Source organism: Berghia stephanieae, chromosome 3 (genome assembly GCF_034508935.2).
Source record: "Berghia stephanieae isolate SIO BIC M18660-M18661 chromosome 3, UCSD_Bste_1.3, whole genome shotgun sequence".
NCBI classification, from domain to species: Eukaryota; Metazoa; Mollusca; class Gastropoda; order Nudibranchia; family Aeolidiidae; genus Berghia; species Berghia stephanieae.
Genome location: NC_088362.1, coordinates 70,721,639 through 70,736,197, shown reverse-complemented (window position 1 = coordinate 70,736,197; position 14,559 = coordinate 70,721,639). Strand labels below are relative to the sequence as shown.

At 33.0% G+C, this 14,559-nt stretch overlaps 1 protein-coding gene and 3 non-coding genes across 4 annotated transcripts in view; 3 read left to right on the top strand and 1 right to left on the bottom strand.

Annotated features, from left to right (window-relative positions):
• The window catches only part of LOC144968356 (uncharacterized), a 36,522-nt gene extending 33,737 nt beyond the window's left edge, over positions 1-2,785 (bottom strand). The window contains exon 1 of the mRNA XM_078906631.1: positions 1,926-2,785. The gene's annotated coding sequence lies outside the window, so the exon portion shown is untranslated. The remainder of the gene's footprint in view (positions 1-1,925) is intronic.
• A 9,094-nt stretch (positions 2,786-11,879) lies between these two features.
• Positions 11,880-11,994, top strand: LOC144969737 (U5 spliceosomal RNA). The gene has a single exon (XR_013644818.1). It is a non-coding gene; the product is annotated as a U5 spliceosomal RNA (small nuclear RNA).
• An 884-nt stretch (positions 11,995-12,878) lies between these two features.
• LOC144969738 (U5 spliceosomal RNA) lies at positions 12,879-12,993 on the top strand. The gene has a single exon (XR_013644819.1). It is a non-coding gene; the product is annotated as a U5 spliceosomal RNA (small nuclear RNA).
• An 879-nt stretch (positions 12,994-13,872) lies between these two features.
• LOC144969807 (U5 spliceosomal RNA) lies at positions 13,873-13,987 on the top strand. Its single transcript, XR_013644876.1, has one exon. It is a non-coding gene; the product is annotated as a U5 spliceosomal RNA (small nuclear RNA).
• Positions 13,988-14,559: the final 572 nt, after the last annotated feature.

The window sequence follows — 14,559 nt, the reverse complement described above, 5'->3', positions numbered from 1 at the left end:
ATTTTTAATCAAAGTTGAAAAAGAATGGATAAACAATCTTTATATTATATTTTACATTTTTGAAATATTTATGTATACTCATCTTTCATTCTTTTTTAAAATTGTTTGTTATGTATATTGTGCGCCTAGCGCTTTATTGCATCATTATAATTATTTATTTGTAACTTTGGAATTACTAAAATCAATAGAAAGTTATGAATAAAAGAGAATGTTATAAAAACAGGTAAAACTATAAAAAGCCAGATAATTAGTGGAGGGGGGGGGGATTTTTATTTGATATTATTATTTGATATAACTTTGTTTTTCACAAGAATATTATAGATCCAGCATTTATAATTGAAATTATCTTTGTCTTTTTTTTCTTTTTTTTTTGGTCTGTCTTTTATTATTTTTCTATTATTTATTTTTCTTTCTTTTTTGTTTCTGCCTTTTTTTTCTCTTTTTATTTTCTTTTTTTTATTTTATCTTTTAAAACTTGTTTTATGTTCCCAACTATGCCATTGAATGTCCTAGCAGACTTTGTAAAGATGAAATCATCCTGATATTATTTCCATGTCAAAAATACCATCATTCTCCCTTTATTTTTAAAAAAAACAAAACAAATAAATGTATTTGTTGATATGACGGACTGATTCAAAATAAAATCTTAACATGATAATGTAAGTTTAAATAATATTTCAACGTTCCAGTTGAAAGCAACTAAAATATATGAATGGTCATGTATTTTAAAAAAATAATAAATGAACAAGAATTTTATTCCTAATCTGTAGAAAAATAGCGTCAACTATGATATGTCTACTTACTGTCAAACAAAACTTTCAAGATATTTTTCATCCTGTGGTCAAGTTCTTATGGATTTCAATTTTTGCAACACTTATTTTAAGTTTAGAATCGATATGTTTGGTGGGCTTTGTTTTATTACTTTCAAAAAAATAAACGTGAGAATAATTTGTCTCAGATGTGAGCTGAAAATTCTAATTAGCCCTCTGCTTTTCTCCAGGGGATTGGGTAACTCCCTCTGGTCAGTTTTATTTGACAAAAAAAAATATTATAAAGTTTATAAACATTAAAAATTAAATGTCATTCCCTGCCATTATAATTTTCAATCCTATATTCTATTGACTAAGTCAAGATTATTATGAGATAAAATTTAAATATACAATAATAATATTTTGTCCTTCTTTTTTTTTCATATGGTAATTAAATGTGTAGCACGGCTAAGCTGTAATCACGAGAATTCGGAGAGAGAAAAAACAAAAGGAATAGAAAATAAAATGTGATTTTTTATTTAGTCACACGAGGGCACCCCCCCCCCCCCCCTGATATGCTTTCCGCAATATTGTATACCTAAAAGAAGACCAAAGGAATTTTTTTTTAAAAGAAAGACAGAAAGAAAAGAAAAAGAGAAAAAAGAAAAAATTAAAAGTTAAAGAAAGACAAAAAAATAATTTCAATAAAAAATTTTGCTGAATCTATAATATTATAAAAAACTGTTTGTTTGTTTTTTTGTTTGTTTTTTTTGTTTTTTGTTTGTTTGTTTTTGTTTCGTTTTGTTTCGTCTTTTGTTTTGTTTTTTCTTTCTTTTTTTATTGGTTTATTGTTTCTTGATTTTTATTGTTGGTGTTTGTGTTTTTTGGTGGGCGGGGGTCATTTTTTATATTTTTTTTTTTTTTGGTTGGTGTTTGTTTTTATATTTTATTTTTATTTATTTTTTTGTCGTTTTTATTTTTTGTTTTGTTTGTTTTTGTTTTGTTTGTTTTTGTTTTGTTTGTTGTGTTGTGTGTGTGTGTGTGTTTTTTTTGTTTGTTTGTTTGTTTTTGTTTTTGTTTTTTTTTGCTTTTCTTTTGTTTGTTTGTTACTCTTTTTTGTTGTTTGTTTTTGCTTTTTTTAAATTTTTTTTTTAGAAAACGAAATGACTTTTTTACCAGCATTAAAATTCCAATGAAATCTTCATCCTCACTTTAAACTCACAGAAAACACAGCCATGAAATGAACTAGCCGTATCCTCAAATTCGTTCTTTTATATTTCCAAATGTACGGCGTCCAGGGTTGTAGCAACGTTTTAATCTAGATGAAATTGAAATATTAATCCATCTTCTATCATTGCTGATGGTGGCTTGAAGAACAAGTGAGCCACTGGAAAACGTTCAACACGGAGCTTATCTGACAAGGCCGATTGCCAGATCAAGGCTGTTCTCTAAGCCCCCTGTAACATGGAGTGGTCATTTACAGTTAGAAACGATGATAATGGATGGTGACAGCGACGGGTTAATAATAATCGACTCGATGTAATGACATCATTATTATGATCATCATCGTCATCATCATTATCGTCATCAACTTCATTCGGATCACGGTTACAGCCACATCAATTCGGACTAATCACTTCAACGTGGAAGGTGTATCCGTAGTTTTTGTTATACCTACTAACGTTGTGTTGAGTTGCGAGTTGCGAGTCAGGTAGATTGCCTGACCAGTTAACTCCCTGACGGCGAGATTTAAAAAATAATGTGAAATCATAGTCTACCTTACTCCACCCGGATATTATTGTAGACCTAATAGTTTCTACCAAGAGACCAAAATAATGGAACACAGAATCCCATATGTATTACTGCTCTCTTGGTGAAAAGATGTCTATATACGATGTCCAATTAGACTTAAATAGAACCCCGCTCGTCAAGAGTTAACGATCTACGGCAGAAGCAATCATGATTATTATTCGGACACACTGCTGTGCTTCTACGAGGGCACCCCCACCCTTACGAACAGACATGCGTACACAAAACCCAGCACACAACACGCGAAGGGGAAAAAATGCCGTCAAGACTTTCATAACAAACTTGTATCCTGAAACATACAGAGACAAACATTTTCGAAAGTGAGAAAAAAAAAATCAATCAATAATTCAATGTTATGAAAATGTTTTTTTTTAATCAATGAACGGTTTTCTTTCCATAAATACTGAAAGCTTTTGTGATACAAGTGAATTTGTGTTGCTAAATTTAAACTTGTAATGCTCAAACTTTGTTTCGTAAAATTGTTCATTATTATTCATACATTTAGATGGTCTTATCTGTCCGCCCATTAGAACCGGCTAGCCAATCAGTTTGGTAGATTCTCACCTGTGGCCTGTCGGTCTTCTTTCATCCTATCACACGACAAACATTTAGTGGACAAGGCAGTGGTCACTCTGTCCTCATTATCAGAGTCTATAAAAGTCGATAATGTTAAAACCGCGGGTGAGATGATCCATTATTATCATTATTAATCTATTATCTCCCTACATTATTGGAATATTCTCACGTTTGAAGGTGTAAAGGGGAAAACAAGATGAGATAAAGAAGAGCGAAGGTGAAGAGGAGGTGTAAACGTCCATGTTTACTCTCTGATTGGCTATCACTCCGGCTGATTGCTGTTGTGTGGCTGTTCCAGCTTGCGTACAGACGTCCCGATTGCAATTGGGCCGGTGGGGGGGAACTGTTAGGAGCTGGAATCGGCACGAACCGCATTGCCATGTTGGTAGCGGCCAGTCGTAATCAAAACACAGGTATTTTGGAAATCCGGTTGCCAAATCTTTGCGCTTTTCATACCAAAAAAAAAAAAAAAAGAAAGAAAAGAAACATGGCATTTCAATTTCAAAATGTTGGACTTTTCGAAATCGCATCACTTGAAAAGATACTGATTTCTTTGAAAATATGAAAATGGGGATCGGGCATAATGAAAGTACAAACAGTCACGGTAGAAACATTCACTCTACTTACATTGTCATAGGCGGCTAATTTTGTAGAATATTCTCAAATAATATTTATACACCTTTTTTGGACATATTAGCACTTCATATGTAGATTTTCTACTCTGCTAGTTTCCATCTATTAAAAAATAGATACAATACTCTCAAACAATCACATAAGAAATTGGATGTTTCTATATAATTCATTCATTCGAAATTTATACATTTTGATAACAATTGATAACGTGATAACTTTTTTTTTTTTCGTCCTTTTAAAAAAGTTTATTTACACAAACTGATTTCCTGTTACGTTCTCCCATTACTTTTACTTAGAGAGAAAAAATAAAAAGATTAGAAAAAAAAAAAAGGAAAACAAACACAATCTGGCAACCCTCGTCGCAGTCGGACTAACTGCCTTTGACGGGGAGGGGAAGGGCAAAGGGAGACTAATCCAGGTAATGGACTGGCCAATCACTGGACAATGGGTCTGAGTGGACAGGTACAAGGCCCTAGAAGCGATGACCAGACGATCTAATTGAAATCAAGCGGTCGGCAAAAGCACAATTCGAGCAGCTCCTTTATTGATAATAACTAATGTGTACACTAATCATCTAATGGCTTAGATGTGTTTTTATTTTCACGCCAGCGGGGTTCTCTATTGTTGTACTGTTTGTTGGTATTTATGGGTGGTATGTGTATTAGTAACTACGTAAAGTAAATAAGTTGGGAGTTCTGATAACTCACTTGTCAGACTACTCAAATCATGCTGGAATAGTCTGGATTGAATTTCGGCATTTTTCTGATTTTCTACACCTCCCTTGGCAGTGTAGGTTAACATCATAGATAGGTATCCCATGGTTAACACAGTTTTTCTACGCCGACGTTTTTTTAAAGAACAGAGGCCATCCGCCCCCCTCCCTCCACCAATAAAAAAAAAACAAAACATGGTATACAACTACTGATCGGATTGACCAAAAAAAAAAAATTAAATATAATAATAATAATGATAATAATAATGATAATAATAATAATAATAATAATAATAATAATAATAATAATAATAATAATAATAATAATAATAAATAATAATAATAATAATAATAATAATAATAACAATAATAATAAGAAGAAGAAGAAGAAGAAGAAGAAGAAGAAGAAGAAGAAGAAGAAGAAGAAGAAGAAGAAAACAACAACAATAATAATAATAATAATAATAATAATAATAATAATAATAATAATAATAATAATAATAATAATAATAATAATAATAATAATAATAATGATAATAATAATAATAATAATAATAATAATAATAATAATAATAATAATAAATAATAATGATGATGATGATGATGATGATGATGATGATGATGATGGTGATGATGATGATGATGATGATGATGATGGATGATTGATGATGATGATGATGATGAATATAATAATAATGATAACAATAACAACAATAATAATAATAATAATAATAATAATAATAATAATAATAATAATAATAATAATAATAATAATATAATAATAATAATAATAATAATATAATAATAATAATAATGATAATAATAATAATAATAATAATAATAACAATAATAATAATAATAATAATAATAATAATAATAATAATAATAATAATAATAATAATAATAATAATAATAATAATCATATTTTCAAAATAATAAATAAGAAGAAGAAGAAGAAGAAGAAAACACAACATAATAATAATAATAATAATATAATAATAATAATAATAATAATAATAATAATAATAATAATAATAATAATAATAATAATAATAATAATAATAATAATAATAATAATAATAATAATAATAATAATAATAATGTTTTTCTGTTTGTTTTTTTAACGTAGGAAACGAACACTGTTGATATTGATAAAGTATTTGAAAATATAATAACGATAATTATCTATATTAAATAAAAATGATGATTTTTCAAAAATAAAATAAATTTTAAATAAATAACTTATAATATTTTAAAGTATCCAAAACTAAAATAGCAATAATAATAATAAATAAAAAATGCTATAGATAGAATGCGCTTGGCCAAGGAGTTCACAACATTGCCATCCGGAAGTATAACGGACCAACACACAAACTCTGTGTAACCATGAACTTTTATAGTCTGGTTAATACAGTTTAGTGAGAATAACTCACAAACGCGGATGGCAAAAACAATAACAAAGGCCTGAGTGACGTCATCTGCATACTATCTATTGGGTTGGGGTTTTGGAACCTTCAATGCTAGAGTCTGTTTAACCACTACGCCACAGAGCAAGCTGGCTAGTAGTGATATCTAACTGTGTCATTCTAAAAGAAAATTGTGATCAGTAACAGGAGAGAGAAGGGAAAAAGAATAAGATACTGATGAGGAAGAAGAAGAAGAAGAAGAAGAAGAAGAAGAAGAAGATGATGATGATGATGATGAAGAAGGAGGAGGAGGAGGAGGAGGAGGATTAGGAGGAAGAAGAGGAGGAGGAGGAGGAAGAGGAGGAGGAGGAGGAGGAGGAGGAGAGGGAAGAGTATGTAGAGAAGGAGAAGATCAGAGAAAGAGCGAGAGGGGGAAGGAGAGAGGATAGAGAAACTGAGAGAGAAAATGAAGTACACAGAAGTAGAAACATAAATAGGGTTTGGGGACTGACAGGGTTGCGGAGTTGGTTGGGGAGTGGGGGGGGGGGGGGGGGGGGGGAAGCAGGCAAGATGTTAGACACTTCCGGTGGCATCTCTTTAAGCCGCCAGAAAATGACGGCAGAAAATCCAGCTGATCGTGGAATTAATGAGAGAAAATAGGCGCTAATGAAGTGTTGGGGACCACGGGATTGATCCCCTAGGGTGCTGGTTATTGGCTATGATTGAAATGTCACAAAATATGTCTTCCACCTAATGACAGACACTCTGCGTTGAATTTAACCGATGTACACACGATCGAAAGGTACTTCTGAAAGAAATAAATACGTATGTAAAACACACCAAGTGTCTAAATAGTTCAAGACTATGAAATGTTTACATTGATTGGTGTCTGATTAATTATTCTTATTACTTGTTTTTACTAAAGACACTTAAAGGACTGATCGTTTTAGCTTTTAGCCTATGATATGATATCAATAAATTAATAGAATCGGTTCTTTTAACTAGATAGTTTTGGGGATCACATTCGTTTCTTACAGCCAATTTTAGTTGTTGTTTTTGTGGGGTTTTTTTGTTTTGTTTTGTTTTGTTTTTGCCAACGAACACAAAATTTATGGCAAATCTAAAAATTATACAACTATTTTTTACATATTATATACGAGTAACTTGCGAGCCTTTTCCAAATTAAGGATTGTCTTATCCTCCATTGATTCAAATGATAATAATTTGAAAATCTGCTGAGGCATAATGATCGGTAATTTGACGAGGAGCACCGGTTAAGATGAGTTGACAGATCATATTTTACCTGCGAAAGTAGCATGTATAATGTATTTGTTTAGCTTAAGCGGCATAAGTTCAGGTTTCTAAAACATTTCCTCGAAGATTTTAATAATTTATAGAATAAATCAATACGAGTTAACAAATTTTAGTTTATCTGTCCAATCGGAAGAATAGGTTTGTCAACAGAATACATATGATTTAGGTCATGGTTGAATTCATTTTATTTTATCTGCCCCAGTGGAGGAATAGATTTGTCAACAGACTTTCGTTAGGACCTACAGTGTCTTGACTTTCATTTTGGGTCATACGAATAGATCATAAGAGCAGGCATCAGAGGATATCTCGTGTTTCACAGACAATGTGGTTTACAAATCCATGCGGCTATGTGGTCTTGTGGTATGACACTCGCTTTCAGATCGGAAGGTCCTGGGTTTGAGCCTCGCTCGGCGCATATTTGAATCCTTGGAAAAGGCTCTTTACTCACATTCTCTCGCCGTGCTCAGGTGTAAAATGAGTACCTAGTGTTAACAGCGTTGTCTCTGTTCGAAAAAAAAATTGTAATATCACCTAACAGGCGTCATTCCCTTCCTAAATGTTAAGTGTTGCTGTTGTCAAGGACCCCTTGTAAAGCGCTTTGAGCACATTTAGTGGATATTGCTTTATAAAAAAGCTCAATTTTCATATACATTTTTTAAAAATCTACCCCTCATTCATTGCTAGTAAGCAAATTACAAAATTAAAATGAAAAATGAAAACTTTCGCCCGAAAACTGACAAGTCAGATGAAACACCTTTTGCATTTTTCTGTCATCTGAATCAACCAGCCCCACAGTTTGTGAGTATTCATCACAATATTTGACACACAAATGACGGAATTGCATAGCAACACCTGACAGCGCGATACATTTTTTGTCCAGTCGCTTATGTTACAATTAGAGGCAGAAATCGTGACGTCACACCTACCTCTCTTCCGTTTCAAAACTCCTTGGAATTGTGAAACCATTCCTTGGGACAAATAATGAATATGTTGCGTATTGAACTATAAGGTGCATAATTATTTTAGTAACAAGATGTATAGGCAGATTCTTGTGATTACTGGGCATGAAAGAGCGAGGTCGGATGACCTTTATTGACGACCAGCATTTATTATGGCTAGAAACCAAAATACCATTTGCACAAGGTATGTCCTTCTCCGAAGGACTGGTTTCACATTTCCAAAAAGATTGGAATCAGTAATTTTCATTATTGTGAGTGATGACCAAGATATGTAGGGCTGATTGCATTGGGTGATAGGCAAGTACTTAAGTTATATATAAGCTATGGTCAGTACTCTTAGTCATTCGGTGAGAATACATTTTATTTTTTCAGATCACTATAGCAACAACTATAGCAACCATTTGCCAATGAATCCGATGTGAAGCGAGTGCCTTATCAACTGATCTATCAGGACCTCACTCCTCACCATAGTAAGAGTGTGTTGTAAATCAGGCTGTCAAGGTCACAGACTAGATGATCCTATTTTCATGAGCGAGATACATCTATTCATTTCTCTTCCCATTAAAAAAAAAAAAATAGGGTTAAGGTTTTTAATTGTTCCGTACAATTATGGTAACTCTATCAATTATTGACCCAAATGATTATTTATAAAATCTTCTATGGCATAATGACCGTTCCTTTAAAACCGGTAATTTAACCTTGGGAATCGTCATTTGACCACCTTGTTGCCAGATTCATTTGCGTGCATCTACCGACTTAAAACCGGAACGATTTTGATCGTCGATGACTCAAAAGATTCGTCTTGATCTCTGTTATTTTTTACAATACAGTAATATAATATAATAGAAGAATGGCTGCTCATCCCTTTATTTCCCAGCAAATATTGCGTTTTCTCCACTCGTGTAATAAAATACGCATGCCCATTTCATGTCAACTCGATTGAAAATAAATGTGTTAATATTGGTAACTATTCTACATATATTATGTACATATATATTGGTTGCTACAATGTTTTTCTCTTTTATAGCCTTTAAGATATTTCGTTGCGAAGGTCCGGCCCTTTACTAGTAAATAAATAGATAAATAAATGTATACATTAATTAATTGATCGATTGATTAATTGATTAAATAATCAATCAATCAATCAAACAAATACAAATACAGTATAGACATTTATTTAAAGTATCTTTAATTTCCCATTTCATACAGGAAAGGGTCCAGGTTAGGCGTCATTTTTTGGTATCAGCAATCTTTTATAATACCCATCACCGATTATAGGTTGGTATTCATTCATAGTAAAGAAAGAATAGGGCGAGCTACTAGTGCAAGATAATGATCTGATAATTGATGGTTCCTCTGTGACCTCTTGTTGCCATGCCTGTCAAGCTATTGAGATGGATGACTTTTTAACTATAATCTCATAGTATGAGCCTACAGTTCTTTAATCAACACACAGTGCATACATTTTTTAAAACTGCGTCATTTATCGTAGAAACTAGTCGAATAAACATTTCAGGTGTTTCATTTTTGACTCGAAAATTTAAAATAAACTATATTTTGACGGTGAATTCATCCGCATATCGTGAACCGAAGACCCAAAGCCACCTTAAGTGTTGCCTATCACCCGGATAAACAGCCCACAGGTCCTGACCATCACTCACAATTTTAACACAGATGAATGAAAAACAATAAATGCATCGCGTAGTCAGGTTTTCCGATGCAATTCCTTTATCAGTGTGTCAAAATATTGTGAGAAATACTCACTAACTGGATCTGACCTATTTGTGTGTTTTTAACATGTACGAGTACTAAGGGTATCCCGGGCCTTTTCATACTGGGAATATAGTCAAGGGGACGAAACGGGGTAAATGGCAGGATTTACGTCTGTCTGTCTGTCTGTCTGTCTGTCTGTCTGTCTGTATGTATGTATGTATGTATGTATGTATGTATGTATGTATGTATGTATGTATGTATGTATGTATGTATGTATGTATGTGTGTGTGTGTATGTATGTATGTATGTATGTATGTATGTATGTATGTATGTATGTATGTATGTATGTTGTATTAGTATGTATGTTATGTATGTATGTAGTATGTATGATATGTTATGTATGTATGTATGTATGTATGTATGTATGTAGTATGGTATGTATGTATGTTGTATGTATGTATGTATGGGATGTATGTATGTAGTATGTATGTATGTATGTATGTATGTATGTATGTATGTATGTATGTAGTGTATGTATGTATGTATGTATGTATGTGATGTATGTATGTATGGATGATGGATGTGGATGATGGATGGATGGATGGATGGATGTGATGGATGGATGGATGGATGGATGGATATGGATGGTTATGGATGGATGATGGATGGATGGATATGGATGGATGAATGGATGATGGATGGATGGATGGATGGATGGATGATATGTGATGTATGATGGATGGATGTATGATATGTATGTATGTATGTATGTATGTATGTATGTATGTAAAGTATGTATGTATGTATGTATGTATGTATGTATGTAATGTATATATATATACATAAACATACATACATATATATATATATATATATATATATATATATATATATATATATATTATTATATATTGTAATATTTACCATGATGTTGGAGTCAGTCTACATCGATGTTTCAGGCCTTATGGCCATCGTCAGGACTATGTGTTACATGGGTTTGATTTGTTGTGTGTTGTTGTTATTGTTGTTGCTTGTTGAAGTGGTTCCGTTGGGTTGTAGTTGATTACTTGATGTTTTCGTCTATGTGAGCAGCTGTTGTACATTTCCGTGTTCAGTGTGGCTTCATGGGGGTGTTTGATTATAGTATATTTTTCTTCAACAAGCAACAACAACAACACACAACAAACCAAACCCAAGTAACACACAGTCCTGACGATGGCCACAAGGCCTGAAACATGAATGTAGACTGACTCCAACACCGTGGTAAAAACATTTATTTGTTTTACGTTACAACATGGCCACTCGTCGACAAATTTAATGAGGTTTTTTTTCAGGATGGGAGATAATCAATAAAATAGATTTGCCCTTTTCTGTCCTGGTTTATTTCCCTTTGTGTATCATCTCATTGACGAAGAATTTGAAGTGATAACCAAGAACAGTTTTGTACTTCACGTAAAAGACGTGACCGTTGTATCATGTCCACAAACTAATTCTGTAAGTGCACCAAGTTTTGTAGCGACTTCGTTCGATTTAAAGCTTTCTTTGCAGTTCTTTTTTTTTTTCAGACGGTAAAGTATGTTAGAGAGTCAGATGAAACAAATACCGGCTCTCCATACCTCTCATCAGGCGATTTACAAATTATATATTGAATGGATTGCAAAATTAAATAGCCTGACATGCTGTGCAAGTCACATGCCTCGACGCACTTATTGTGAATGCAATATAGATCGTATTCATTAGTTCCAGTTAAAAAATTGAATTATATTTACCTCCCTTGGATTTTTGTAAAATTATAGTATTTCTCTTTTCTATCGAATATAGACATTTAATGAATGTTAGAAAACTATGATCTAATAAAAATATTATGTTTCAAGTAATCGATTAAAGGCAATGGTGAAATCAAACTTTTCATATAATAATTTGGAATCATTAACTTACATGCTAAAATTAGAACATATAAGAAAATTATAAATAGTTTTAAATTACATGAATTAGATTCATATTTTAAGTACTCTGGTTTCTCTTCACAACGCATAAATCTTTCGCCTTTTACTAAAGATTTCCGTGGAGAGGAGCAAAATAATGAGTCTATAGACTAATTTTTCCAACCCTCTATGAGGGTGACATATTTCAAAACATGAATGGCCTGTGACACCAAGAGCAGTATTGATCTATACTTTGTTCTATGAATTAGTTTCTCCAACATTGTCGAGTTGTGAGTTTTAAGGCATTCATTACTGTTCATTTGTTTGCTTGTGTTCTTTTATTTTTTTATCTCTATTTTGTTTGGGTTTGTTTTTTTTTTTTTGTTGGGGGGGGGGGGGGGGGGGGGGGGGGTGGAGCTATTGACAGACAGGGTGTTCAAGCTGTAAAAAGATTTCAGCAAAATGGGGAGTCAGGGAAATTTATGGTCTGCTGGAGGGAATGCAGTGAGAAGTAATATCACCCAGCTGAAGAAAAAATCTGCCAAACCTGAGACAAATTACAAATCAACATTACGAGAGAGGTTTTTACAGACTTGACAAGGGCTGACACATAATATACGCATTGTCTGTTATTGAACCCTGTTGCCACTCCATAAATTTCCCGTCTCTGTATTCGAGTCTCGGCATATTATGCTCTCACATCAGGCCGGTTTTACAAATGTCTTGAATGGGCTGCAAAGATTAAATAGCATTGGCATGGCGTGTGCAATGCATTTCTAGTCGTATTTGGTTCGAACGTAGGGATCATTTTATCAGTTCAATTCAATTTATTATAATTATCTCCCTTTCCTTTTAGTAAAATTATATTATTTCTCTATTTCATCGACTAGCGAAAATAAATCAATTTTGAAATAATAATTATCTGTAACAATTATTGTTTTAAACATGAGAGATTTAATGTACGTATAAAATTGGAGTTTTAAAAATTAATAGCCCGTATGCATTAATTTACATGCTAAAAGCCAAACCCACGTGATAAGTTAAAATAATATTCATTCCCTCAAAAAACATTCATTCGAATGTTACTCTGGTTTCTTTTCACAACGCATAAATCTTTCGCCTTTTACTAAAGATTTCCGTGGAGAGGAGCAAAATAATGAGTCTATAGACTAATTTTTCCAACCCTCTATGAGGGTGACATATTTCAAAAAATGAATGGCCTGTGGCACCAAGAGCAGTCTTGATCTAATGAATTAGTTTCTCCAACTTTGTCGAGTTGTGAGTTTTGAGGCATGCATTGCCATGCTGTTCCATTTGCTTGATTGTGTTTTGTTTTGTTTGTTTAAATCTTTTTTTATTTGTTTTTTTTTTTTTTTTTGGGGGGGGGGTATTTTTTTTTTGGGGGGGGGGGGGGGGGGTGGCGCTATTGACAGGGTGTTCAAGCTGTAAATTGATTTCAGCAAAAAGGAGAGTCAGGGAAATTTATGGTCTGCTGGAGGGAATGCAGTGAGAAGTATTATCACCCAGCTGAAGAAAAAATCTGCGAACCTGAGACAAATTACAAATCAACATTACGAGAGAGGTGTTTACAGACTTGACAAGGGCTGACACATAATATACGTATCGTCTGTTATTGAACCCTATTGCCACTCCAGAAATTTCCCATCTCTGTAGTCGAGTCTCGGTATATGATCTCACACCAGGAGGGTTTACAAATTTATCGAATGGACTGCAAAGATTAAGTAGCATTGACATGTGTACAATGCATTCCTAGTCGTATCTAGTTCGAACGTAATAGATCATTTTATCAGTCCATTCAATTTATTATAATTATCTCCCTTCTCTTTTAGTAAAATTATATTATTTTTCTATTCCATCGACTATCGAAAATTAATCAATTTCGAAATATTAATTATCTGTAACAATTATTGTATTAGACATGATAGATGTAATGTACATATAAAATTGGAGTTTTAAAAATTAAGAGCCCGTATGCATTAAATTACATGCTAAAAGCCGAACCTACGTGATAAATAAAAATAATATTCATTCCCTCAAAATACATTCATTCGAATGTTACTCTGGTTTCTCTTCACAACGCATAAATCTTTCGCCTTTTACTAAAGATTTCCGTGGAGAGGAGCAAAATAATGAGTCTATAGACTAATTTTTCCAACCCTCTATGAGGGTGACATATTTCAAAACATGAATGGCCTGTGACACCAAGAGCAGTCTTGATCTACTTTGTTCTATGAAATAGTTTCCCCAACATTGTCGCGTTGTGAGTTTTGTTTGAGGCATTCATTGCTGTTCATTTGTTTGCTTGTTTATTTGTTGTTTTTTTCATTTCTCTTTTTTGTTTTCTGTTTGTTTGTTGTTTGTTTTTTTTTGTTTTTTTTGTTTTTTGGAGGAGGGGGAGCTGTTGACGCTGTGTTCAGGCTGTAAAATTATTTCAGCAAAAAGGGGAGTCAAGGAAATTTATGGTCTGCTGGAGGGAATGCAGTGAGAAGTAATATCATCCAGCTGAAGAAAAAATCTGCGAAACCTGAGACAAATTACAAATTAACATTACGAGAGAGAAGGTGTTTACAGACTTGACAAGGGCTGACACATAATATACGTATCGTCTGTTATTGAACCCTATTGCCACTCCAGAAATTTCCCGTCTCTGTAGTCGAGTCTCGGTATATGATCTCACATCAGGCGGGTTTTACAAATGTCTTGAATGGGCTGCAAAGATTAAATAGCATGGGCATGGCGTGT